At 41.5% G+C, this 24,599-nt stretch overlaps 1 protein-coding gene across 2 annotated transcripts in view; it reads left to right on the top strand.

The window, feature by feature from the left end:
* The window catches only part of C2CD4B (C2 calcium dependent domain containing 4B), a 31,882-nt gene extending 25,091 nt beyond the window's left edge, over positions 1-6,791 (top strand). For both annotated transcript variants that reach the window (XM_063698574.1, XM_063698573.1), the window contains 2 exons: positions 941-1,044; positions 4,070-6,791. The gene's annotated coding sequence lies outside the window, so the exon portion shown is untranslated. The remainder of the gene's footprint in view (positions 1-940; positions 1,045-4,069) is intronic.
* Positions 6,792-24,599: the final 17,808 nt, after the last annotated feature.

The following is a 24,599-nucleotide window of genomic DNA, read 5'->3' as shown; positions in this document are numbered from 1 at the left end:
AATGTGGGACTTTAGCATGGGTGACTCCATTTTGGTTTTTAGTCTGATCTGTTGGGGCCTGGTGCAAGAGCTTAGTCCAAAACAATGGCCTCCTATAATTTTTATTTAACATGAATAATCTGAACACCATTTTTCACAACCAGGGAGGAAAACAAAATAAAACCAAGTTGCACTGGGAGATAAACCACAAATAATAAACTCACCATTTCTGCCTCTGGTGTCCGAAATTAGCAAGCCTTTAGCTTCTCCTAAAGCTAGGTCTCCGGCCTCTGTAACTCCTTCCTTTCCTGATGGGGTTGGGGGTGTTATTTGATTCTTACCTGACTCTGACAAAAACCTTTATCCTGGCTTTTGTAGTACCGATATCTGACCATATGTTATGACTTTTGAGGATATGATAATCATATGAGAAAATCCACCAGAACAGGCTAATGTAAACTAGCTAAGCTTGCTAATGTTAAGGGATTTTCCCTTTAAATATCTATCATAGACTTATTTATGTATTTATTTATTTATTTACTTATTTATTTATTTGTAAGCCAAGCTGTCTGAAGTTTAACTCCCTTGAGCTCTTTTGAGAGTAAATTTCTTTTCTTTCCTAAGTGCTTTTGTCTCTGAATCTTCCGTTCTGAAATCCTGCATAGGCAGTCTAGTATTTCACTTTGGTATGTGGGAGTGATGGGCACTTATTGTTTTGGAGTCTTCGGCCAAAACAGGCTGAAATCATTACGTTGTCAGTGCTGACTCACAAGTCAGGTGCAGAACTGGGATTCAAAGCCAGGAAGTTTGAGGCAAGTTCTGTTTCTACCACAGTGTGGTTCCCTGGTTGGACTGAAGTTAAAAGCCCCCCGAGTTTCTCTTCTCAGTCTAATGGTGTTTAAACTCTCATCTCTTCTGGTGTGATGGAAAGTATTGTCACCAATGCCTTCATTTCCCCTAGGTGACCTCAAGGAAGGAGGCTGGTTGTGGGAGGAGGTTGTCCCAGTGTCTGTATAATCCTGGCATGAGTGTTGACATGGAAGACATTTAATTCTGGAAAGAAAAGTAAGTCATCATTAACCTTGTTTTACAAATGAGTTTTAGCTCAATGGTTAACTTTGAGATAATTCAATGGTCAGGTCCTACCTGGGTTCCAGTCTCTGTAATTCCTTCTTCTTCCATAGCTGGTGGGTGGGGTGGGGGTGTCACTTCATTCTTACCCACAGATAAGAATCACCCATCCTAATGACCTGGTCCAATCTAGGTGGATATAGTTGGTTTTCAATCAGCTTCAGCCCTGCATTCTGGGCACTGAGATTTCTTTGCTGAGAAAGTGCCTTCCCCCTCTGGTACTTTCTGTTCTTATCACTGAACTTTGACCTTGGACCTCTGAACCCCTCTTTTAGCGAGCTGCCCAGATTCCTGTTGTCTTCAAGGGGCTCTGACCCAGAACTTGAGGACAGACCTCTTTTCCCTTTCTCAGATTTGGGCCTCCACCTCCCCAGGCTCTGCTTACTGGTTGGGATGCCCTGAGAGTTTCACATGAGCATCCTCACGTCTCCTCCACTGCCAGCATTTGCCTGGGCTGTGCCAGGTGAACAGCATGCCTGCTCACCAGACAATGCCTCCCTTCGGTGCTCACGGAGATGTTCTCACAGGTTATGCCCTGCTGGGTCCTGGGATCTGATAAGAGGCCTTTGTCTGAGGTGTTTATTGCAAGTGTCTCCAAGACTTTTTAACTACAGAGACATTAAAAACAAGACAAAACAAATCACCACCACCACCACCACCACCACCACCACCAAAACCCAGAGCCCAAGAGAAAAGCAATGAGTTTCCTAGTTGCCCAGTAGGGTGGCGCTGATTTCTATTCTACTTTGTTCTCTGTTGATTTTTTAAAAATTGTTTTGTTTCCCAGTGACTTGTTGCTGCCACAACTTCAATGAGGAGATAGGACAGTCCCCAGTGCAAAGGGTAACTTAAAGGAATTATCTGCATTGCACATACAGATTTGCTCTTGCAGCTGTGGGCTGGAGGAAGCAGGGCACCTTCAAGATGATGCACAGTAAAAAGGGGCAGATAGAACTACCCCTGCCCAGAAGAGGCATGTAGGGGAATTAGTGAACTGGGGCCAACCACCTAGCGCATTCCTTTTCCAGGATAGGTGCTGTCACACTGCTGCCTGCTTCCCATTGCCCATCAGCTCTGCCAGTTTTTAGTCTGGGCTTTCCTCTGTTCACTCCAAGACATCTCCTGTTTAGCTACCTGTCTCAATACTGGCTTCACACTTAGCCAAGTTCCCCTGGTCTCCTGTTATTCCCAATGCACCTCACTGTGTCTCTGGCCCACCAGCTCCATGCACCCTCATCCTGTTGGGCCTGACCTGGGGAATCATGAGCATAATTAATATAAGCATAATATTTGAGCAAGGTGACAGAAGTGGCAGTTTATCTGTCCTCATGATTCTCATAATTTACAAACACACAAAAAATGTGTTTAGGATCAGTGGTGCATTGGGCTCTGTGCAGTCTCCTGAGTAATTCATAGACTGATGAGGGCTCTGAATTTCCTAGGGGAAATGAACCTGACAGCAGTTTGTAAACAAATGATTGCCATTCAGTGTGATAAGCTGCTGTCAGGTTCACTGATACAAACTGATGTTGATCTTAAGGTGGTCTTGCCCACAGGTGAGACAATGTTATGATGTCAGGTACTTTGTTAAGTGCTTTGTTTTATTCAATATGAGTTTCTTAAAGTGGAATTGGCACCATGAGTTGTGTGTGTGCATACGCTCACTAACACCTGTCTCCTGAGACTTCTCAAAACCATCTATCCTTTCTGTGATGCCAAATGTAAGGCCAAGTCCACAGGGTTTACTCAAAAGTCCAAAATTCAGTTCCAGACTCTGCTAGATAATCTTAGAAAAGCCATTTAAATTATCTGAGCTTGAGTTTCCTCATCTTTGAATTGAAGATAAGATCCGACCTCATGGGGCCAGGTAATATGTATGAAATAGCTTTGTAAACTCTGAAGCACCGAACACATGTGACTTGCAATGACTCCATCCAGGATCTGAAGTGTTTATTTAGAGTAGGCCATGGGCTCTTTCCCCAGGCCAGCCTTGTAAATGCCTCTGGCTCTTGGAGAACTGGGGGAGCCCTGCTATGCCCCCTCCAGCGTCTCCTCCCACACATTATGTCCTGCACACTACTGGGTAGAACCCGCCCTGCCCTGCTGATCAAGTTGCGGGGAATGTTGGCTGCTGCTGGGAAACGAAGAGGAGGCAATGAAGAAGAAAGGGCAGCCAGCCAGGAAAAATAGGAAGTTGGTGCATTTGGACGATGATGGGGACTTTTTTCTTTTTTGGCTGGGAGATAAGAGTGTTTTTGTTAGTTTAAGGGGGGTGGGGGCTTGTGGCAGTTATCTGGCTAGAACTTGTTTATAGATGGCTCCAGACTTTGAGACCTGGCAGTGCTGGCACTAGGTAACACTGAAGTGTTTTCAACACAGTGGAAAATCCCCGAAGTCTCCTGATTCTAGGTGCTCGAGTTGGCAGAACACACTCTCAGACCAGACTGGGCCCAACCAGAGAGGTCACAGGGAGGCTGCAAAGGTGCTGCCACTTCTGTTTGGCTTCTGCTAAAATAAAACCAAGAGGAGATCTGGGAGTGTCAGTGTGGAGGTCTATTCCTCTCCCTGGTCTGGAGTGAACTAGTTGCATTAGTTAATCAGCAGAATAGGAAAGAATTTCCTACGGCCCCAAGGCCTGGAGAGGGAATCCCAACATGCAGACTCTATGCCTCTCTTTCTCACTCCACATGTAACCCTTGAACCTAAAATAAAAGTTGGGAAGAAAAAAATAAATAGTGTTTTAGGAAACACCTGGACATGTGTTGCCTCATTTGATTCTCACTACAATCCAGTGAAATAGGCAGGGATAGTATTAGCCCATTTTTCCATTGATAAACTGAATTTCAGAGAGGTGCATGATTTGCTAAGATTGCATAGATACCAAATAACTAAGCCAGGACTAGAACTCAATAGGTCTTTTCTTTCCTAATCTGTGCCCTTTGTATCATGTGTACTACAGTGTGCAGAAGAGTGGAGAAGTGAAATCAAGATGGTAGCAATAGAAATAAACAAAAATGATGGTCAAGAAACTCAGAAGAATAAATGGGTGAAATCAGGACCACAGCTGTGTGGCAGGTTGGAAGAAAAAGATGTTTTTGCCTCATGTAAGCAAAACAAACCGAAAAGTTAAGAAAGAAGATTCTAATGGAGACGTAGAATTACAACTGTGGAAGCATGTGTTAAAAGAGAGCCAACACAGTAACCAAAACAGCATGGTACTGGTACCAAAACAGAGATATAGACCAATGGAACAGAACAGAGATCTCAGAAATAACACCACACATCTACAACCATCTGATCTTTGACAAACCCGACAAAAACAAGCAATGGGGAAAGGATTCCCTATTTAATAAGTGGTGCTGGGAAAACTGGCTAACCATATGCAGAAAACAGAAACTGGACCACTTCCTTACACCTTATACAAAAATGAACTCAAGATGGATTAAAGACTTAAATGTAAAACCCAAAACCATAAAAACCCTAGAAGAAAACCTAGGCAATACCACTCAGGACATAGGCATGGGCAAGGACTTCACGACCAAAATACCAAAAGCAATGGCAACTAAAGCCAAAATTGACAAATGGGATCTAATTAAACTAAATAGCTTCTGCACAGCAAAAGAAACTATCATCAGAGTGAGTAGGCAACCTACAGAATGGGAGAAAATTTTTTGCAATCTACCCATCTGGAAAAGGTCTAATATCCAGAATCTATAAGGAACTTAAACAAAATTTCAAGAAAAAAACAAACAACCCCATCAAAATGTGGGTGAAGAATATGAGCAGACACTTCTTAAAAGAAGATATTTATGGAGCCAACAAACATATGAAAAAAAGCTCATCGTCACTGGGCATTAGACAAATGCAAATCAAAACCGCAATGAGATACCATCTCACGCCAGTCAGAATGGCGATCACTAAAAAGTCAGGAAACAACAGATGCTGGTGAGGCTGTAGAGAAATAGGAACACTTTTACACTGTTGGTGGGAATGTAAATTAGTTCAACCATTGTGGAAGGCAGTGTGGCGATTCCTCAAGGATCTAGACCCAGAAATACCATTTGACCCAACAATCACATTACTGGGTATATACCCAAAGGATTATAAAAATCATGCTACTATAAAGACACATGCACACGTATGTTTATTGCAGCACTATTTACAATAGCAAAAACTTGGAACCAACCCAAATGCCCATCAGTGATAGACTGGATAAAGAAAATGTGGCACATATACACCATGGAATACTATACAGCCATAAAAAGAATGAGTTCCTGTCCTTTGCAGGGACATGGATGAAGCTGAAAGCCATCACTCTCAGCAAACTAACACAACAACAGAAAACCAAACACCGCATGTTCTCACTCATAAGTGGGATTTGAACAATGAGAGCATATGGACACAGGGAGGGGAACATCACACACCGGGGCCTGTTGAGGGGTGGGGAGCAAGGAGAGGGAGAGCATTAGGACAAATTCCTAATGCATGTGGGGCTTAAAACCTAGATGACAGGTTGATAGGTGCAGCAGACCACCATGGTACATGTATACCTATGCAACAAACCTGCACATTCTGCACATGTATCCCAGAACTTAAAGTAACATTACATAAAATAAATAAACAAATAAATAAAAATAAAACCATGTGAGAGAGAAAAAAACAAAAGAGAGACAGCCAGTCAGATTTTTAATGCTCATCTATGTACTTATATCCAGCAGTGGGCATACAGAAATACTGTTTATGCAAATATGCTACAAAATCAGGTAGGATAAACCAGACAAGTAATCTTTGGGGCCGAAGACTAGTTTTTCTGAGGTTGCATAGTTGTTGTACAGGAAGGACAGACTGTGAAGAGCAGAGAAGCAAAATCAGCCAAGCCGTAAGTAACAATATGTATTACATTGTGTGGGTTTTTTTCCCTAAACTCTGCTAAGTAAGGCTACTGCTCCCTGGCTAAGGAGAAATCATAGTGCTGCAAATTACCAGGGCAAATCAATCATAGCAGGAGACTAAAACAACTTTACCCTTTTGTAAGCCCCTCTCTCTTAATGCTCATTTAAGGTTATGGCGGAGCACAGCTGTGGCATAACGACTAGGTGGGAAGGGAGGAAAAGGTTTCATGGACAGGGAAAAGTACGGGAAAGGGTATCACTGGAGGTAAGTAATAGGGTCATCGGGCTGGAGGAACACCTAGAACTCGAAGCACAGCTGTGATTCATTTGGGCACATCATTGGGATTCTTGGGAGAGACGAAGAGGCCATTAATGAAGGGCTGGCAGTTGAAAATATGGCATCTAAAGGGACTTGGCAAATCCAGGATTGATTCCAGCTGTGGTTAGTATCCAAGGGGTATCAAGTCTGGACCACTAATACAACGTCTGGCAAACTACAGCTCACAGACCAAATCTGACCTGCTTCCTGTTTTCATATGGCCTGCAAGCTAAGGATAATTTTTACATTTTTAAATGGTTGAAAAAAATCAAAATAATAATAATATTTCATGACATGAAATCTACATTTCGGTGACCACAGATAAAGTTTCATAGGAACACAGCCACACTTATTCCTTTCCACGCTGTCTAAGGCTGATTTTGTACTACAGCATCAGAGCTGAGTAGCTATGATGGAGACATTTGGCCCTCAGAGCCTAAACTATTTACTATCTGACCCTTTACAGAAAAGGTTTGCTGATCCCTGGGATAAAGTCTGGGAATTGACCCATAACTTTTCACAGTCATGGGTCAACCATATGACTGATCATAAAATCTAGATTTTTTTTGTATTATTATACAGATCAAGTGTAGCTTTTGCAGCTTCCCATCTTTTCATTCTTAGGGAACACATGACCAACTAGCCACCACCAAAGTTCCTGCAGGGTCAGCCCTCTTGATTTCCACTCCCTCCCTGCTGCCCAGTCTGGTGACCATGCAGAGCTTGCCTCTGCCACTCTGAGATCCCATCATGCCCACTGAGCTCACTGAAATCAGGAGGTCCATGTCAACAGAGCACCTCCTACTTTCATTCTCCCAGGTGTGGATGACAGTGACCATAGGTCCTTTAATGGATGCCAGACACTCCTCACCAATGAATGGCTTTGCTGATGACAGTGCCCTCTGGGACCTCCAGGGGTCATAATGAGGGGGTGGCTGAGCAGATCCCCCATAGTAAATTCATTCTTACTTTACTTTTCCCCTAAGCCTTTGGATTCTTCCTTCTGTATTTTATAAAGGAAGTGTTGGCAACTCAACTTGATTTAATAAAGGCCACAAGTGAGTCCAGGCTTCCGTCAACCAGCAAAAAAAGCTGCGGGAGCCAGTCCCCACTGTTCAAACTAAAACTTGAAATATGGACTGTCTGGTACATTCAGCCATACTGGGGTGTTCTGTCAGTATGAATCAGATCAAGTTGGTTGATAGTGTTTTTCAGATAATCTACATTCTTGCTGATTTTCTATCCATTACTGAATGTTCAACTAGACTTACAGATTTGTGTATTCATATCCACAGATCTTTCAGTGTTTGGCTCATGTAAAGTACTTTTGTTATGTGCATATTATGTCTTTTTGGATAATTGACCCCTTTATAATCTTATAATATTATCTTGATAATATTCCTAGTTCTGAAGTCTACTTGATCTGAAATTAACATAGCAACTCCAGCTTTCTCTTGGTTAGTGTTTATATGGTATATTGCTGTCCATCCTTTTATTAACCTGTATCCTTATATTTAAAGCAGATTTCTTGCAACTGGAATATGGTTAGCTCTTGCTTTTTAAATCAACTCTGACAATCTCTTATCAGAGATTAACATGTGTGTTTAAATTATTCACATCTCAAGTGATTATTGATGCGACTGGGTTAAAAATTACTATCTTGCTAGCTATTTTCAATTTGTTTCATTTGCTTATTTTTCCCCCAATTTTTTTTTTTTTTTTTGCCTTCTCTGGGTTTAACTGAACATTTTAAAATTCCATTGTTCCCACCTCCTATCCCTTGTGCCACTGTCATCATACATTTCCCTTTTACATATTCTCCTTTCTCCTAACACAAACTACATTGTTATTGTTAGTGCTTTAAATGGTCAAATTTTTAGAGCAATTAAAGATAAGGAAAATATTTTATTTTACCTTCATTTGCTACATTTTTGATGTTCTTCATTTCTTTGTGTAGCTCCAAGGTTTTCGTTGTTGTTATTGTTTTTGAGATGGAGTCTCGCTCTGTCACTCAGGCTGGAGTGCAGTGGCATGATCTCAGCTCACTGCAACCTCTGCCTCCCAGGTTCAAGCGATTCTCCTGCCTCAGTCTCCCGAGTAGCTGGGATTACAGGTGTGTGCCACCACACCAGGCTAATTTTTGTATTTTTGGTAAAGACAGGGTTTCACCATGTTGGCCATGCTGATCTCGAACTCCTGACCTCAGGTGATCTGCCCGTCTCGGCCTCCGAAAGTTCTGGGATTACAGGCGTGAGTCATTGCGCCTGGCCGAGCACTCAAGTTTTTAACTGTATCACATTCTTCCTCCTTGAAGAATTTCCTTTGATATTTTTTGTAGTGTAGGTCTGCTAAAAATGAATTCTCTCAGTTGCTGTTTATCTGAGAAAGTTTATTTTTCTTTCATGCTGAAGGATAGTTTCACTGGATAAAGAATTTTAGGTTAACAGATTTTTTTTTCTTCAGCATTTCAAAGATGTCTTCTCATTGTCTTTTTGTTTGAATGGTCTGATAAGATGTCTGCTCCATTTTTTTCTTTGTTTCTCTACCCTGTATCTTTTTCTCAGGAGGCGTTAGTTTTTTTTCTCTTTTTCTTTGGTTTTCAGCAGTTTGGATATGATATTCTTAGGTGTGAGGTGTGTGTGTCTTTTAAAAAAAAATCTTGCTTGATGTTTTTTGAGCTTTTTGGATCTGTGTTTTGCTGTCTGTTATTAAATTTGGAAAATTCATAGCTATTATTATTTCAAATATTTGTTTTGCCACATTCACTATTTTTTCTTCTAGAGTTTTTATGTGCATGTCCGACCACTTTATGTTGTCCAGAACTCTTGGTTACTCTATTCTTTTTGTTCACTCTTTTTTTTCTCTTTGTATTTCAGTTTGCGTAATTTTTTGACATGTTTTCAAATGGATAGGGTTTTTTTCTTGGTTGTGTTGAGTCTAACAATGAACCCATCAAAAGTGTTCTTCAGTTTAATCCCTGCGTTTGTGATTTCTAACATTTTCATGTGATTCCTTCTTACAGTTTCTGTCTCTCCTGAAATTACCTATCTGATCTTGCATGCTATCTACCTTTTAAGTTAGCATCTTTAACATATTAATCATAGTTAATTTAACATTTTCTGTATCATATTGGAGCCTGGTTCTGATGATTGCTTTGTCTCTTCAGATTCTTTTTTCTTGCCTTTTTGCATGCTCCTATATTTTTGTTGAAATCCAGACATGTTGAATAGAACATTAGGCACTGATGTAAATAACTTTTATGCTTGGAGATCAGTATACTTTTCCTTTTGCTTAGCCGTTAGTGTGGAGCCTTGTGTTACTCTAGTAAGGAATTGGGCTGGATTTAAAAACTGTTGTTGCCTGGGTTACCTCTGTGCATCAGCGGCTTCAAATTCCTCTAGTGATACCTTATTTTAGTCTCTTTGCTTGTCTTTGAATCTTTCTTCTACGCCATTCCCTAGTTAAGTGTGTGCTGCTGCAGCTCTCCCAGCTGCATTCTTCTGTTATTTCTACTTGATGCTTGTTGGTGTGGAGTTAAGGGGCAGGGAAGAAGGTATACCCCAATGATCTGATTAAGCCTAGTCTGTGAAGCTGAAACTAAATCTGTGAACCACAGGTACTGTGAACAGGAAACCTGTGGGTTTCCAAACTGTGGCTTTCACAGGTGTTCCTGCCTCTCCTCCAGACATAAAGCTGGGCCTATCTTGTATTACTGTTCTATCCTTACTCGCATGCTTGCCTCCCCTAGCTGAAGTGGGTTTCCACCAGTGCCCTCAGATACAGGTTTTGATGACCTTCCCCATATAGACTGAGACTTTCCTTCTTTTGCAAAAGTAGGGAAGATAGTCTAGGTGGAGCTTCTGCAGTGGCTGCTGTTGCCCTCCAACCCTAGAAGATGGACTTTCTCATGCTTCTCCCCATCTCCCCTGTGAGAGCCTAGTGGAGTTCCTGGAAGAGAGACCAGCAAAAAGTTGGAATATCACCCCCCATCTTTGTCTCCAAGGGCTTCACACTCATACCGACCCACAATTTGTTAAAAATTTCTAGTTGAATGTCCTCTGTTTTATACGACATTTGACAGCATTTATTCCAGGTAACAAATGCTTAGGTCTTGTTTCTCCCTACAGGTAATTGTCTCTCTAGTTTTTAGGTTAATTATTTGCCCTGCAATTTTAATTCTCTGCTGGTTCAAGAAAAGTCATTAGTTTGCAGTGTGTCCATCTTTTTCCTCGTTAGTAAAAGGGAGAATATCTTTTATTTTTATTTTTTAGCTCTCTGTATCTCTAAGCTGAAACTGGAGGTCTTAGTATTGTAAGAATTGAAACCACCTACTCCTCGCCCCCCACTGCACAGTGTGGACACTGACCACTGAAACTACTTATCCTCCACACAACCTATTGTCTGCATCACATGGCTTTATATTTTACTGTCTTTATTAGCATAACTTTATTATTCCAAAATACTCTTGCCCAGACAAATAACTTGATTTTTCATTACGGGAACTTCCTGAAAATTCCATCAACTCTTCAATAGAAAGCATCGAAAGACAGTTGATGCCCTAAGATTCTGAATCCCTCACCTCAAAATCCTTACCTTGTGGTTTCCACTAGTCTGTCATGATCCTCAAGTGTATATTGGGATCCTTCCCCAATTTTAATCAAGCCTTTCCCTGACCCTACTTTGAAAGACCTACTGGAATCCAACTTTCCTATTCTTTTTTTTTTTTTTTTTGAGATGGAGTCTTGCTCTGCCACCCAAGCTGGAGTGCAGTGGCGCGATCTTGGCTCACTGCAAGCTCTGCCTCCCGGGTTCACACCATTCTCCTTCCTCAGCCTCTCAAGTAGCTGGGAATACAGGCACCCACCACCATGCCTGGCTAATTTTTTGTATTTTTAGTAGAGATGGGGTTTCACCGTATTAGCCAGGATGGTTTCGATTTCCTGACCTCATGATCCGCCTGCCTCTGCCTCCCAAAGTGCTGGAATTACAGGCGTGAGCCACCACACCCGGCCCCAACTTTCCTATTCTTAATAAAATCTTACATTACTTTTCCCTCCAAGATGCTATGAAAGCTCTGTTGAAGTGATATTCTCCCTTACGAATGAAAGCAAGAAACTTGGCTTTGTATTATCAGTTGGTGATATTTGGGGAGCAGATTTGAAAAAAACTTTAAGTTGCATTTCTCTTATTATTTTGCTTTTATCTCTTGCCTATTTTTCCATAGGGTTATTGATTGTTTTTAGAAACTCTTTGTATATTAAGGGTATCAACTCTTTACCCATGATACAAGTTGCTAATATTTTTTCCAGTTGTCATGTGTCTACTTTGTCATTTGTTGGAGTCTTTTACCATTAATTTTTTTTAATGTGGTCAGCTTTATCAATCTTCCTTACCTTGTCTGGATATTGAGTCATATAAAGATTTTCCACATTCACAGCTTATAGAGGAATTCACTCACATTTTCTTTAAGTATTTTTGTCGTTTTATTTTTGCATTAATATCTTGTCCATGTTGAAAATATCTTGATAAATTGTGACAATAGTAAATATGATTTTATCTTTTTTCCATGTAGTTATCTGGTTATCTCCAATACTGGAATATTATAAAGTCCAGCTCATTCTCACTGATTTAATATGCCCCTATACCAATTCAAAAATAATATTTAATAGAAAATAACAAGCTGATTCTAAAGTTCACATGGAAGACCACGTGTATAGACTAGATCCCCCTCCAAAATATTTTTGCTGAAAATAACAATAAAAGGGCACTTACCCTACCAAATATCAAAATATAATGAAAAACTGCAGCAATTAGAACAGCATAGTACTGACATTGGACTAGAATTAAAGATCAAAGAACCATTTAAAAAAAGAAAGAAAACAGAGCCCTGTATAGTTAAAAATGAAGTTTATGGTGATATGGTTTGTCTGTGACCCCACCTAAATCTCATCTTGAATTCCCATGTGTTGTGGGAGAGACCCGGTGAAAGGTAATTGAATCATGGGGGCAGGTCTCTCCCATGCTGTTCTCGTGATACAGAGTGAGTCTCATGAGATCTGACAGTATTATAAGGGGGAGCTTCCCTGCACAAGCTCTCTCTTTGCCTGTTGCCATCCACATAAGATATGACTTACTCCTCCTTGCCTTCTGCCATGATTGTGAGGCCTCCCCAGCCACGTGGAACTGGAAGTCCAATAAACCTTTCTTTTGTTAATTGCCCAGTCTCAGATATGTCTTTATCAGCAGCATGAAAATGGACTAATCCATATGGTAAAAGTGGTTTTAAATCTTTGGGGAAAGAATGGATACTACTTATTAAATTTTATCAAGACAACTAGCTGTCCTTTTATGAAGAGAATTTATTTCTGGTTTGTTTGTGTACATATGGAATGTTATAGTCAGAGGAAATTTTGGGCCTTCCCTTTTGATCCATGGATTTAATAGCTTAATACCTCATGTATTGAGACTCTTTTTGGAGTGTTGCCAGAAAAAATTAGAAGGATCTTAGGCTTAAAAGCATAAACAAATTTATTATGATGATATGTGGTGATATGAGAGTAAACATATGAGAGTAAACATATGAGTATGATTGACTGACAGGGATGAAGTAGAGAAGTGAGCTGGACACTTCTGGTAATAATCACTTACACCCAGATAAGCTTTTGTGAAAGGAAGTGCTTAACTTAGCAATAACCTGCTCTCCAGCTGTGCCGAGTACTTAACAGAGTGCTGGGAATTCCAGGATGCAAATATTATCCTATAACTGGAAGAAGCAGCTGCTTACCGTTAGGGGGCCCTCAGTCTGTCTGTCTGAGAATATACCAGATGGGTCTAATCGTGCACTGCCTTCTGGCTTCCCCATCCCTACTCCCAGCTCTCTAGGCCAAGGGGTAGCAGAAGGCAGCAATTAAATAAACTTGGGTGTTTTTTTTGTTGTTGTTTTGCTCTTGATATAAATTTATGTTCATTGTCATTAGGTCTAACCCAATGTAAACAGAAAGAAGATACATTGTAATGAAACTGCATAAACGGAAAGATACAGAGAAAACCTTAAAAGAAGTGACTGGAAGGAGAGGAGGAAAAGAGATGGTAGCTAGAGGAAGATTTAGGAAAAAGAGAGGGTTTTTTGGTTTTGTTTGTTTTGTTTCTGAAAGTAAAAGTGATTTGAGGCAACTTATGCTGAGGAGGAGGAAACTACTTTTTTTTTTTTTTAAAGTTTAATACAGAGGAGAAAATTCTGTCCCTCATGATGAGCAATGGTAAGCTTCAGTTACATTTAAGCTACTGGTCCTAGATCTCTCCTTCAAGATCTATATTTTTAACTATCTATGAGACTTTAGCCTTATCTGTAATGTCTGAATTTCTTAAAAGGAGAATCCATTAGTGTATTTAATGAGTAATTGGAAATTAATTTAAACCCAATGTAGGAAAGAAGAAAGTTATAAATAATGAGATCAGAGCCTAGATGACATAAGGAATAGTCTTGAATAGAGAGGAGTGAGTAGGGAAATGAGAGTAAAGACACAAGAAAATGCATGTACAAAATGCAGCAAAATGTAGCGTCCTTCTCTGTGAAGTAGTATGCACATTCTCCCACCCTCTGGGCATCCATGTAAATGACCTTTTCTAACGTTGAGGGTTGGTAGTGCTTCTGAGGTTTTAGTGAAAGGAAGTGTGGCCAGGTCTCATGCTCCACCTATTGGTAAATTAAATTTGTTTAGCCATTTCTGGCTGTGTGTAGCCATTTCTAGGAAGCTATCATGCCACAATCTGTGAATTCGAGCACCTCTTCTAATCTGAACCTAGAAAAGCTTTTGCAGGGTAGCTTGCCATTATGACCTGCAGGGGTGTAATGGTTGAGTCTACCTGGCCTAAAAGGAAAAATGAGAGAGGAGCTCAACTGCTGAGTGTCAGGGAAGTCAGTGGAGCTGAGAGGGGGCTGAGGATGATATGTGATAGGAAAAGTTGCTGACCAACTATCTAAAAGAATATCTGTTAGCATCAAGGCCTCAAAGGATGTTCTTAACATCTTAATTTCCTGTTTTATTTTATGTAAAATGTCTTAACTTCATGAACTCTATAGTACTACTGAAAAATGATTACGTGTCTGAATTTTCCCAAGAACATGTGTATTTCAAACAACTTGCTTACAGTATCAGTGATTCAGGAACAGTCAATATTTGTACTGCCCTTTGTTACTTAACGTTGCACATCATTGTCTGTCAGAGTGAAATACAAGCAATTTCCTGTCACCTGAATATGCTTCTTTTTTTCTATTGCAGACATTATCTTAGGTTTTCTTTGTTTTGTTTTGTTTAGAAGGAAGCCAAAGTAGACTATCTAACCCAATATAACAATTAAGAGCATAGTTCCGGGAGAAAGGTGCTCAGGATGTGAGTCTCGATTTCACTGTTAATAGCCGTGTGAACTTGCAAGCCATTCAACTTCTCTGGATTCAGTTTCCTCATCCTGTATGATGTGAATAATAATAGTGTGGGCCTCTTAGCAGTGTTGTGAGGAGGAAATGAGACAATCCATGCAAAGTACTTTGCATAGTGCCAGGATTTAGTAAATACTGAATATATCCTGGCCATATATATATGTGTATGTTATAAATGTTAAAAATATTCTGGGTAATCTGTGAATTAATAAAAGACAAATCAGGATTTTAGAGCTTGAAGGGGACAGGTGAGATCATTTATACTAGGTTGGCTAATATCTGGCTTATTTTCCATCATTCTTTCCCACCATATTCATTATAGATCTCACTAATTGATCCCAGCATTCTTTGCCACTGATGTCAATAGGATTTTAGAATCCTCAATACAGTATTTTATCTGGCCACTACTAATTGATTGGAGTTGATCCTTGAGATGAAACTCATCTGCCACCTCTAGCTATTCTCAACAGATAAGGAAGTGACTTTCCTAATGTGACACAGTTGATTATTGTTAGAGCCTGGACAAAAATCCAGTCTCTTGTTACATAGTGGATTATACTCACCTTTGTGCAGAATTTACAGCTTTACATAATATAAACTCTTAAAAGAAATAAAAATATCCTTAAAATACAAATATCCTTTTTTGAAGAAACGGGATAGTTGGAAGAAAACTTTATGGAATGAATAAAATGGAAAATGAGAAATTATTCTTGTCCATATTTTAACTCTTCAATCTTGCTTATTGGGCATGATTTGGCTAATGAAAGAAATTAAGCTGACTGCAGAAACCATACATTTTGCACTGTTCTAAGAGATTTCATCCATTTACTTATGCAACTGATATATATTTGATGCCAGCTTTGTACCGGGCACTATACTAAGCACTGAGAAGATACAGATGATCAAAATATGACCTTGACCCTTAATAACATCAAGAGACAATATGGAGACAGACATGAACAAAACTGGAAGCATCAGTGACGTGCACTTCAATAAAGGCATGTAGAGGGGACTGTGGGAACAAAGTGGTCCATTCTACCCAGAGTGATAAAAAGCAGTGAAGGCTGCTTGAGCTTGAAACATTCAATGAAAATTAACCTTACAATCAAGAGATTCTAGAAAATGTTAGTAACCATTACTGACAAGTCAGGAATTGTATTTTTGAATGATAAAATATTTATGGACTTGAATTTACTTCACTAAAAATTGGTGTTAGTAGGCCATATGGTTTTGTCAATGGCAGGGCATAGAAAGTGTTGCTGCCTGCTCTAAGACTAACAAAATAAGTAATATTTACCATAATCACATTTTTGGGAGCAGATTATTTTGTATATCTGCGTGAGGGACAAATATACTTCTGGGTCTAACAGGCTCTCCTTGTGTGTCTGTAGGACTGATGTCAGGGAGTTCACGGTCTGACCCTGGGTGGACCTCATATGGCCCAAACCTGCGTGAAACTACCTGCAAAACGAGACTAACACTTTACCCCACTTGACGTCATGGCCTTAAAGTCAAATTTGCTTACCCTTATTCTTTCATGGTTAAACACACTCTGGTTATTGTTCTCTGCTTAGGGAAGAAGATAAGCCTCTATCCTGAAAACCCGGGTTATAAACAAACCCACAGTGGCTGCAGAGCAGCCATCCAGATGCCGTTGGGCAACTGGTAGTCATTGAAACCCAGAGCCAAGTAGCTTACCCAATATCTTAAGGCTAAAGTTGGTAGAGTGACTTTTAAAAGTGTTTTTCCACTCTCTTTGGCAAGAATGAGGGGGAAGTGCCTTCATTTACAGGCCAAGATAATCAACCTTGCCTCAAGTTCCATGTATAATGAAAGGTTCTACCACAATGTAGGTCATGACAAAATGTCACTGGCCTAGATTCTCTGCTGAATCAACACCATTAAGAGATGTTGACCCAGTTTCCACATGCTCTTCACTTCCTCTTTTTGAATTTGGATTGCTAGGTTACTGCAGAAGCTAAGAGACAAGGGTTCCATTGGGTAAAAGACTTGGTGTGAATTGTCTTGAAGCTCCATTAGGAAACCATTGAAACGAAATTTAGAAGTGAGTCTGGGATGATCTTGGATAGCACTGAACGTAGATTGGACTCTTTTTATTTTGAGGAAATTTGGCTAAAACAATTGTCATTTTAACCCAGTGGTAGCTCTTATTGCCTAGTGGTGGTGGCTGAGACCACCATGGGGTGGCGGCAAGGTTGGAAGGTAAAATGGATTGGTAGGAATGGTAAATTGTGGGGTACAGCATGGGGTTGAGGGGAGTGGGCTGACATGCATGGGCACCCTGGGCGGGATAATAGTTTAGAGCCCCTTCAAAGAAATGCAGAACATTTATTTAGAGGAGCACCTGCCTGGGGGAAGAGCAGTGCAACAGGCATGTCACCACTAAGAGCCTGTCCTCTCTGTGGTCTGGGCAATTCAGCTGTGGATCCAAATATGTACACTCTACTCAGCAAAGTGAAACTCCAAAGACAGCCAAGGTATTTATTACCTGTTGTTACCAGAGCACATCCCTGGCGTTTTACACCCCAAGTCAAGCAGCTTATAATTGTCACAGGTGTTCGAATGAGTGAGATAGGAATCTGCAGGATTGGTTTTGCAAACTGCAGGTCATGAAGACCCTGCTGATAAAATGAGATGTGGTAGAAAAAAAAAAACCAGCCAAACCCCACCAAAAACAAGATGGTGACCTCTGGTCGTCCTCACTGCTCATTATACACTAATTACAATGTATTAGCATGCTAAAAGACACTCCCATGACATTTTGCAAATGCCACGGCAACTTCCTATATGGTCTAAAATGGGAGGAACCCTCCATTCTGGGAAATCCCCGGCCCTTTCCCGGAAAACTTGTGAATATTCCACCCCTTGTTTGGCATATGATCAAGAAATAACCATAAACATAGTCAAATTGCAGCCCTCAGGGCTGCTGTTTCTATGGAGTAGCCATTCTTTTGTTTCTTTACTTCTTTAGTAAACTCACTTTCACTTTATTCTGTGGACTCGCCCCCAATTCTTTTTTGCTTGAGATCCAAGAACCCTCTCTTGGGGTCTGGGTCGGGACCACTTTTTGGTAACATGACTACATACAGCTCTGAGAGGTGTTGCCTTAACTAGGACGTTCTCCACATCACTGCATTTCTAGTGGGGCTTCAGGGATGTGCTGAGAAGAGAGGCAGTCATGCCGGAGGAGGAAAACCAGCAGCCTGCTCTGAGTATGCCTCAGCCACAGAGCCAGGATTCCAGCTGAGTATGGATGGACAGGGCTGAAAATTGAGGCCTGAGAACAGAAGAGTGGCCAGGAAGTTGTAGTAGCCAACTCTAGCTGTGGGCCTGTGCTTGCCAAACAATGGGCCTGTTTTTCTAAGTGCCTGTGAAACACACAATTTTTAAATATGATAAAACATAATTTTTAAAGAAATGCGAGCCTCAACATTCAGAGCTTTTCACATTAGTGGCAGACAGACTGCCATGTTCAGGTTTGACTGCTGACTTCATGCCACTTTTGCACTTTATGACCCTCTCCTTCATTCATGTTTCCAGAACATCTACTCTGTGTCAGATGCAGTTGTAGGCACTGGAGGTGCAGCAGTGGAAAGGACAAACCAACTGTCTGTCTTTCTGGGACACTATGTTCTAGTGGAGGATCAGACAATAATTAAGACAAAACTACATGTTACATAAAGTGGTGCTAAGTCTCCCTCCCTTGGGAAGGAGGGAATGAGAGGCCAGAGAGGGGTTTCCCTTGTACACGTCACCTTTTGGGGTTCAGAGAATGAAGTCTCTCTTCTTCCTGAAAACTTAGGGTGAGGAATATGTGTTCCCTTCAAAGGGCGTGATGCAAGAGGCGGGAATTATGTGGGTGATTTCAGAGCATGCTGCAGTGTTCCTAATCCATCAGTCTGATATTGTGTATCCTGGAGGGCCCATTTCTCAAGCATGGTTGGGCCCCAGAAACCATGTGAGGAGGGAGGGGCAGCTTCGCCTCCCTCTCTGACTGCATATATGCCCTTTCACTCTCTCTATCAGTTATAGCAAGATCATGGGGTTCCTTCAGAAACAACATTGTGTAGGGCGGCAGAGCCTTCCATTTATGGTCAGTGAAATGGCAATGACCCTGGCCCTGTGCTCAGCCAGAGGGACTTCATCTCTGGTGACCAGGCTGGTGACAGCTGGAGGATTCCAGGGAGAGGAGAGAGAAGGATGAGGAGGAGCAAACAGTCTAGATGATGTTGGCACATAGTAAAGGGGCATGGGAAGGACTGCTCATGGGGACAGTGACTCTTTTTGGGGGGTGATGTAAACATTCTGAAATTAGAGTTATAGTTGTACAACTTTGTGAATATACTAAAAACCATTGAATGGTACCCTTTCCAAGAGGGAATTTTGTAGTATGTGAATTATGTCTCAATTAACAAAAACGACTCTAAATTCAGCAGAAAAAAGGAAACGGGGAATTGTTCTTCTGACTTCGGCTCTTAGATTATTTTCCTCACACTCCAGCCACCTTAATTATATTATTTATGTTAATCTTATTTTCCATCAAGGGAAAACACCATAAAATCAAAACCGTGTGACCAATTCTGCCCCACAGTTTCTGGGAATTTCTGGTTCTACTTTTACTTCAGGCTCTGTCATCTAATCCCAGCGCAGTTAAAAATAAGAGTGATGCAATAACAGGAAGTCAGGACCAATGCCTGTATGCAACAGCATGAATGTGAGTTACCCTGAGAACAACAGGCTTCTGAATCATGGCATGATGAGTAAGTGAAAAGAGGGCAAGTCGGGTTACGGTATTGCTGAAGCTGAGACCTGAATTGAGCTGCCCTAACCGCTGTCTTTTGAAAAGGCATGAGTGGGACTGCAATTAAAAGCAGTAACCCCATATTCTGAACATATGTCGGCAGCACCAGCTTGATAGGAGAGGGAAGGGAAGCACATTGTGTGGAAAGTGAAACTTTAGTTGAGCAGGATGAAAGGGTTTTCCCACTACTTCCTATGACCGCAGTAATACCTAGAATCCAATGGGAGCCTCACACGGTTTACCTTCGGAATTACTGGGAAATTCAGCAAAGGAATCTCCCGGCTACGTCACTTATAAGATCTAAGGAGAGTCACATCCCCTTCCTAACCCTCTGTTTTTTCATCTGTATAGTGAGAATATTAATAGTTCATTCCGGGTAAAGACATTAATGAGGATTAAATGAGAGGCTGCATGTGCACACTGTCTGGTTCACAGTAAGACGTCCAAATATAGTAGCTCTTCTTGGCTATCAGGCAGCTAGGGGAGGTATTATGTCCTGATTTAACAGAAAAATAGCGGCCAGAAAAAATGTTTCACAGCTTCTTAGGGGAAGAACGGAATTAATCCCTGTTTCATCACTTGGCTAATAGACTGCTTGTCTTAAGGATAATATACAAAAGAGGCACATAAAACCAAAGCACAGTATGGAAGCTCCCAGAGCTGCTCTCTAGGGAGACCTTGTTGCGACCTGTCTCCTGCCTTGTCCGAAAATCACAAGCTGGCTTATGCCGCACCACCCTGCTCACAAGTTGTAGTAGTTCTCCTTTCCTTTCAGGAGAATCCCAGGCTCCCTAATGTAATGGATGAGGCCCTTCGGAGACTGGCTTGACCACTGCTGGCCTCCCCTCCCGCTGCTCCTTCCCTTGGTCAGCTCCTGGCCCTCTGCCCAGATGCCCCTGTCCTCTAACCTGTCATTGCCCCCTCATCCTCAAAAGTCTATTTCAAAAGCTGCTGCCCCAGAAGCTTCTGCACGCAGCCAGCCTTGCTCCATGGCTCCTCTACTTTAACACATCACTGACTCCTTCTTAAGCCCTAAAACCCCTGGGATGGGAGAATTTTGCAGTTAAATAACTTAAAGCCTTATGAGAAACACAGAATTGGAGACTCTGAGGTCACAGATTTACAAAATACCCTTATTTTTACTTTCAAACTTTTTGTGAGTATTAAGTCAGTGTAATCCCTTAGAAATGTTTCAGGGTCTGCCTCCACTGCAATTTAAATGATAGACTTGTATATGCATTTATTTTATGGCTGGTTAGATGTATGCCAAGAGATATTCTGCTTGCTTGTCAATTTTGACTTGAAGCTGGTGACTCTTGTCTGCCACTTGCACCTTGTCCCAAAAACTCACTTAAATGCTTGCCTTAATTCTTTGCCTTATCACCAATAGGGGAATGCAGTTATAATGCCAGGGTTTTCTGTTCCTTGTTTTCTCTTCTGCAGCATGCACTGTAAATACCTTTACTCCTGTCCTGACATACAGGCTACCAGCTACCATCCTTTTTTCCCCAGATACCTTTTTTTGTTGTTGTTTTCTAATTAAAGTCATGTGTTGCTTCTTTGGACGATTTCATCAGTCTAGGTGTGTAGTATAGCCTACTATACACCGAGGCTACATATTAATAGTATAGCCTATTGCCTAGGAGCTATGTATATGCACACATACAGTGTATTTACATAAGCCTAGATGGTATAGCCTACTACACACCCAGGCTGTAGGGTATAGCCTGTTGCTGCTAGGCTACAAACCTGTACAACATGTTACCGTACTGAATATTGCAGGCAATTGTAACACAGTAGTAAGTATTTATGTATCTAAGCATATCTAAACATAGAAAAGGTACAGTGAAATTACATATTCCACTCTTATGAGACCACTGCTGCATATGCGGTCCATTGTTGACCGAAACATTGTCATTCAATCCATGACTGTATATTCAAAGAAGTGACATGTGATGCTCTGCTTGCTGAGAAGGTGTGTGGAAGCAAATATACAAACACCAGCATTTAGCAAAAAGAGAATACATGACTAGGATGCAATTGCATTATCTTAATCGGTGACAAGATGGAGAAATGCTGATTGAATTATGAGGAGGTTGAATGTAAGAATCTATTTCCCTAGGCTGGGCACGGTGGCTCACGCCTGTGATCCCAGCACTTTGAGAGGCCGAGGCGGGCAGATCACCTGAGGTCGGGAGCTCGAGATCAGCCTGACCAACATGGAGAAACCCCATGTGTACTAAAAATACAAAATTAGCCGGGCATGGTGGAGCATGCCTGTAATCCTAGCTACTCGGGAAGCTGAGGCAGGCGGGAAACGGAGGTTGCAGTGAGCCGAGATCGCGCCATTGCACTCCAGCCTGGGCAACAAGAGCAAAACTACGTCTCAAAAAACAAACAAACAAACAAACAAACAAAACCCAGAATCTATTTCCCTACCCATGAGGTGTTTGCTCTTTGAGAATAGGGCTATAATTAATCCAGCTCCGTATCTCCAGTGCAGTCATTACAGATTCTCTAATAAAAGTTTTCCCAGGGCTGGGTGCAGTGGCTCACACCTGTAATCCCAGCACTTTGGGAGGCCGAGGCGAGCAGATCACCTGAGGTCAGGAGTTCGAGACCAGCCTGACCAACATGGTGAAACCCCGTCTCTACTAAAAATACAAAATTAGCCGGGCATGGTGGCACATGCCTGTAATCCCAGCTACTTGGGTGGCTGAGGCAGGAGAATTGCTTGAACCCGGTAGGTGGAAGTTGCAGTGATCCGAGATTGCGCCACTGCACTTTAGCCTGGGCAACAAGAGTGAAACTCCATCTCAAAAAAAAAAAAAAAAAAAAAATTGGCCAAGGGATGAATGAGCAGGTAAAGATGAAGTCAGGATGGCTAAAGTCCAGGATGAACTTAGAATTAAAGACAATTGTAAGAACTGTAGTAAGGCCAGGCACAGTGGCTTACGCCTGTAATCCCAGCACTTTGGGAGGCCGAGGCGGGTGGATCACCTGAGGTCAGGAGTTCAAGACCAGCCTGGCCAACACGGTGAAACCCTGTCTCTAATTAGCCAGTTGTGGTGGCGGGCACCTGTAATCCCAGCTACCCGAGAGGCTGAGGCAGGAGAATCTCTTAAACCCTGGGAGGCAGAGGTTGCAGTGAGCTGAGATCATGCCATTGCACTCCAGCCTGGGCAATAAGAGCAAAACTGTGTCTCAAAAAAATATATATATATAGAACTGTAGTAAGAACTGTTTTTATTTGGTTCAGAGCAGGAGGAACTGCAAAGGTGCAAGCCTGTTATTTAGGGTAGGTGGTGTAATTAATGTTTATGGGAGACAAAGAGAAAGCACAACTGTTTTTTAACTTCACTCACCTATCAAGGTTAATGATTTACAGAAAGAAAAAAAGTGTGGAGACCAGGAAATTGAACCTCAAGATAGCGGAAAGGAATGGCAAAACACCACCACCACATGATTGTTTTGAACAGCTTCATATCCTGGTTCAGGCAAATTGCATGTAAATGAGATTGGCATGCCTGTCAGTCATCTGAGGAATTATGGAAAACAGTAAAAATCTAAAAGATTGGAGAGAGGAAAACACTGCCCCAATTGTCAAAAAAGGAAAGAAGCTGGAGTCTAGAAACTACAACTAATTGTTAAATGAAAGTTTTGTGAACTCTCAGTCTAGTGAGTAGAAATTCACCAGAAGCCAAGAACAGTTCACTGTAAATCATGCCCTTTACTTCTCTCTCTCTTTTTTTCCTGTTGGCCAGGCTGGAGTGCAATGGCGCGATCTCGGCTCACCGCAACCTCCGCCTCCAGGCTCAAGCGATTCTCCTGCCTCAGCCTCCCGAGTAGCTGGGATTACAGGCATGGGCCACCATGCCTGGCCAGTTTTGTATTTTTAGTAGAGACGGGGTTTCTCCATGTTGGTCAGGCTGGTCTCGAACTCCTGACCTCAGGTGATCTGCTCGCCTCGGCCTCCCAAAGTGCTGGGATTACAGGCGTGAGCCAACGCGCCCGGACTATTTCTCTTTTAAATAGGACTATTTGCAGGTCAGATCAGAAGCAGAAGTGTACAATGAATATAGTGTATCTGGATTGCAAGAAGGTATTAGACTCTTTCATGATAGTATGGAGCAAGTTGGAGAAATGCTAATTGAATTACTAGAGAGTTAATCTGTAACCTTTTAAAGGTGGAACCTAAAACATTATCAATTAATGATTAGAAGACGATTTCTAGATGCATACGGTTGCATACAGTAGATTTTTAATCTTGAATGGTCATGTTCAATATTTATATCAATGACTTGGCTGCAGAGATTTATTAAGAAATGTATGATAGTGAGTTTGATGTCAGAATTAGGACATAAAATGATTTCAACAAGGTGAACAGTGAACTGATTTTAGCAAGGTGGAGTGTCATGGATATATAAAGTTTTGCATTTAGGCTTTAAACATGAACTGTCCAGTAGAGAGAGAGAGACAAGAAGCCCAACAGCAGTCCACACACAAGCGACCTAGGAGTTTAATTGACAAGTAGCTCTGTGAGAGCCAACAGTATGTTCTGGCTACCAGAAAACTAAATTTAAACCTCAGATCGTTGTTGGAAGATTTAGTATCCCATAGCCAGAAAGCAATTAACGATAGTTTAAAAAGTAGGAGTATGGTGCCTGGATGGTGAAACATTCCACCCTGCTTTTTACAGAGCAGATAGCATGTAGGGCACTGGATGAGGTTTAGGTGCTGCAAGGGTCCCAAAGGGACTCTGATGCACTGGAGTGTATCATAGACACAGACACTAGGATGGCCTGGAGCGCCAAAAACACCCTATGAGGAATTATGGAAGGTCCTGGGAATGTTTAGCCTTAAAGTGAGAAAACCTGTGGGAAAGTGAGAGACATTTTCATAAATCTGAGGAAGTCGGTAAGAATCAGAGGTGAGACGGCTGGCTGCTATGACTCACGCCTGTAATCCCAGCACTTTGGGAGACTGAGGTGTGGTAATCATTTGAACCTAGGAGTT

The sequence above is a fragment of the Gorilla gorilla genome, chromosome 16 (genome assembly GCF_029281585.2).
Source record: "Gorilla gorilla gorilla isolate KB3781 chromosome 16, NHGRI_mGorGor1-v2.1_pri, whole genome shotgun sequence".
NCBI lineage: Eukaryota > Metazoa > Chordata > Mammalia > Primates > Hominidae > Gorilla > Gorilla gorilla.
The sequence above is the reverse complement of the archived record's forward strand: the minus strand, read 5'-3'. Positions and strand labels throughout refer to the sequence as shown.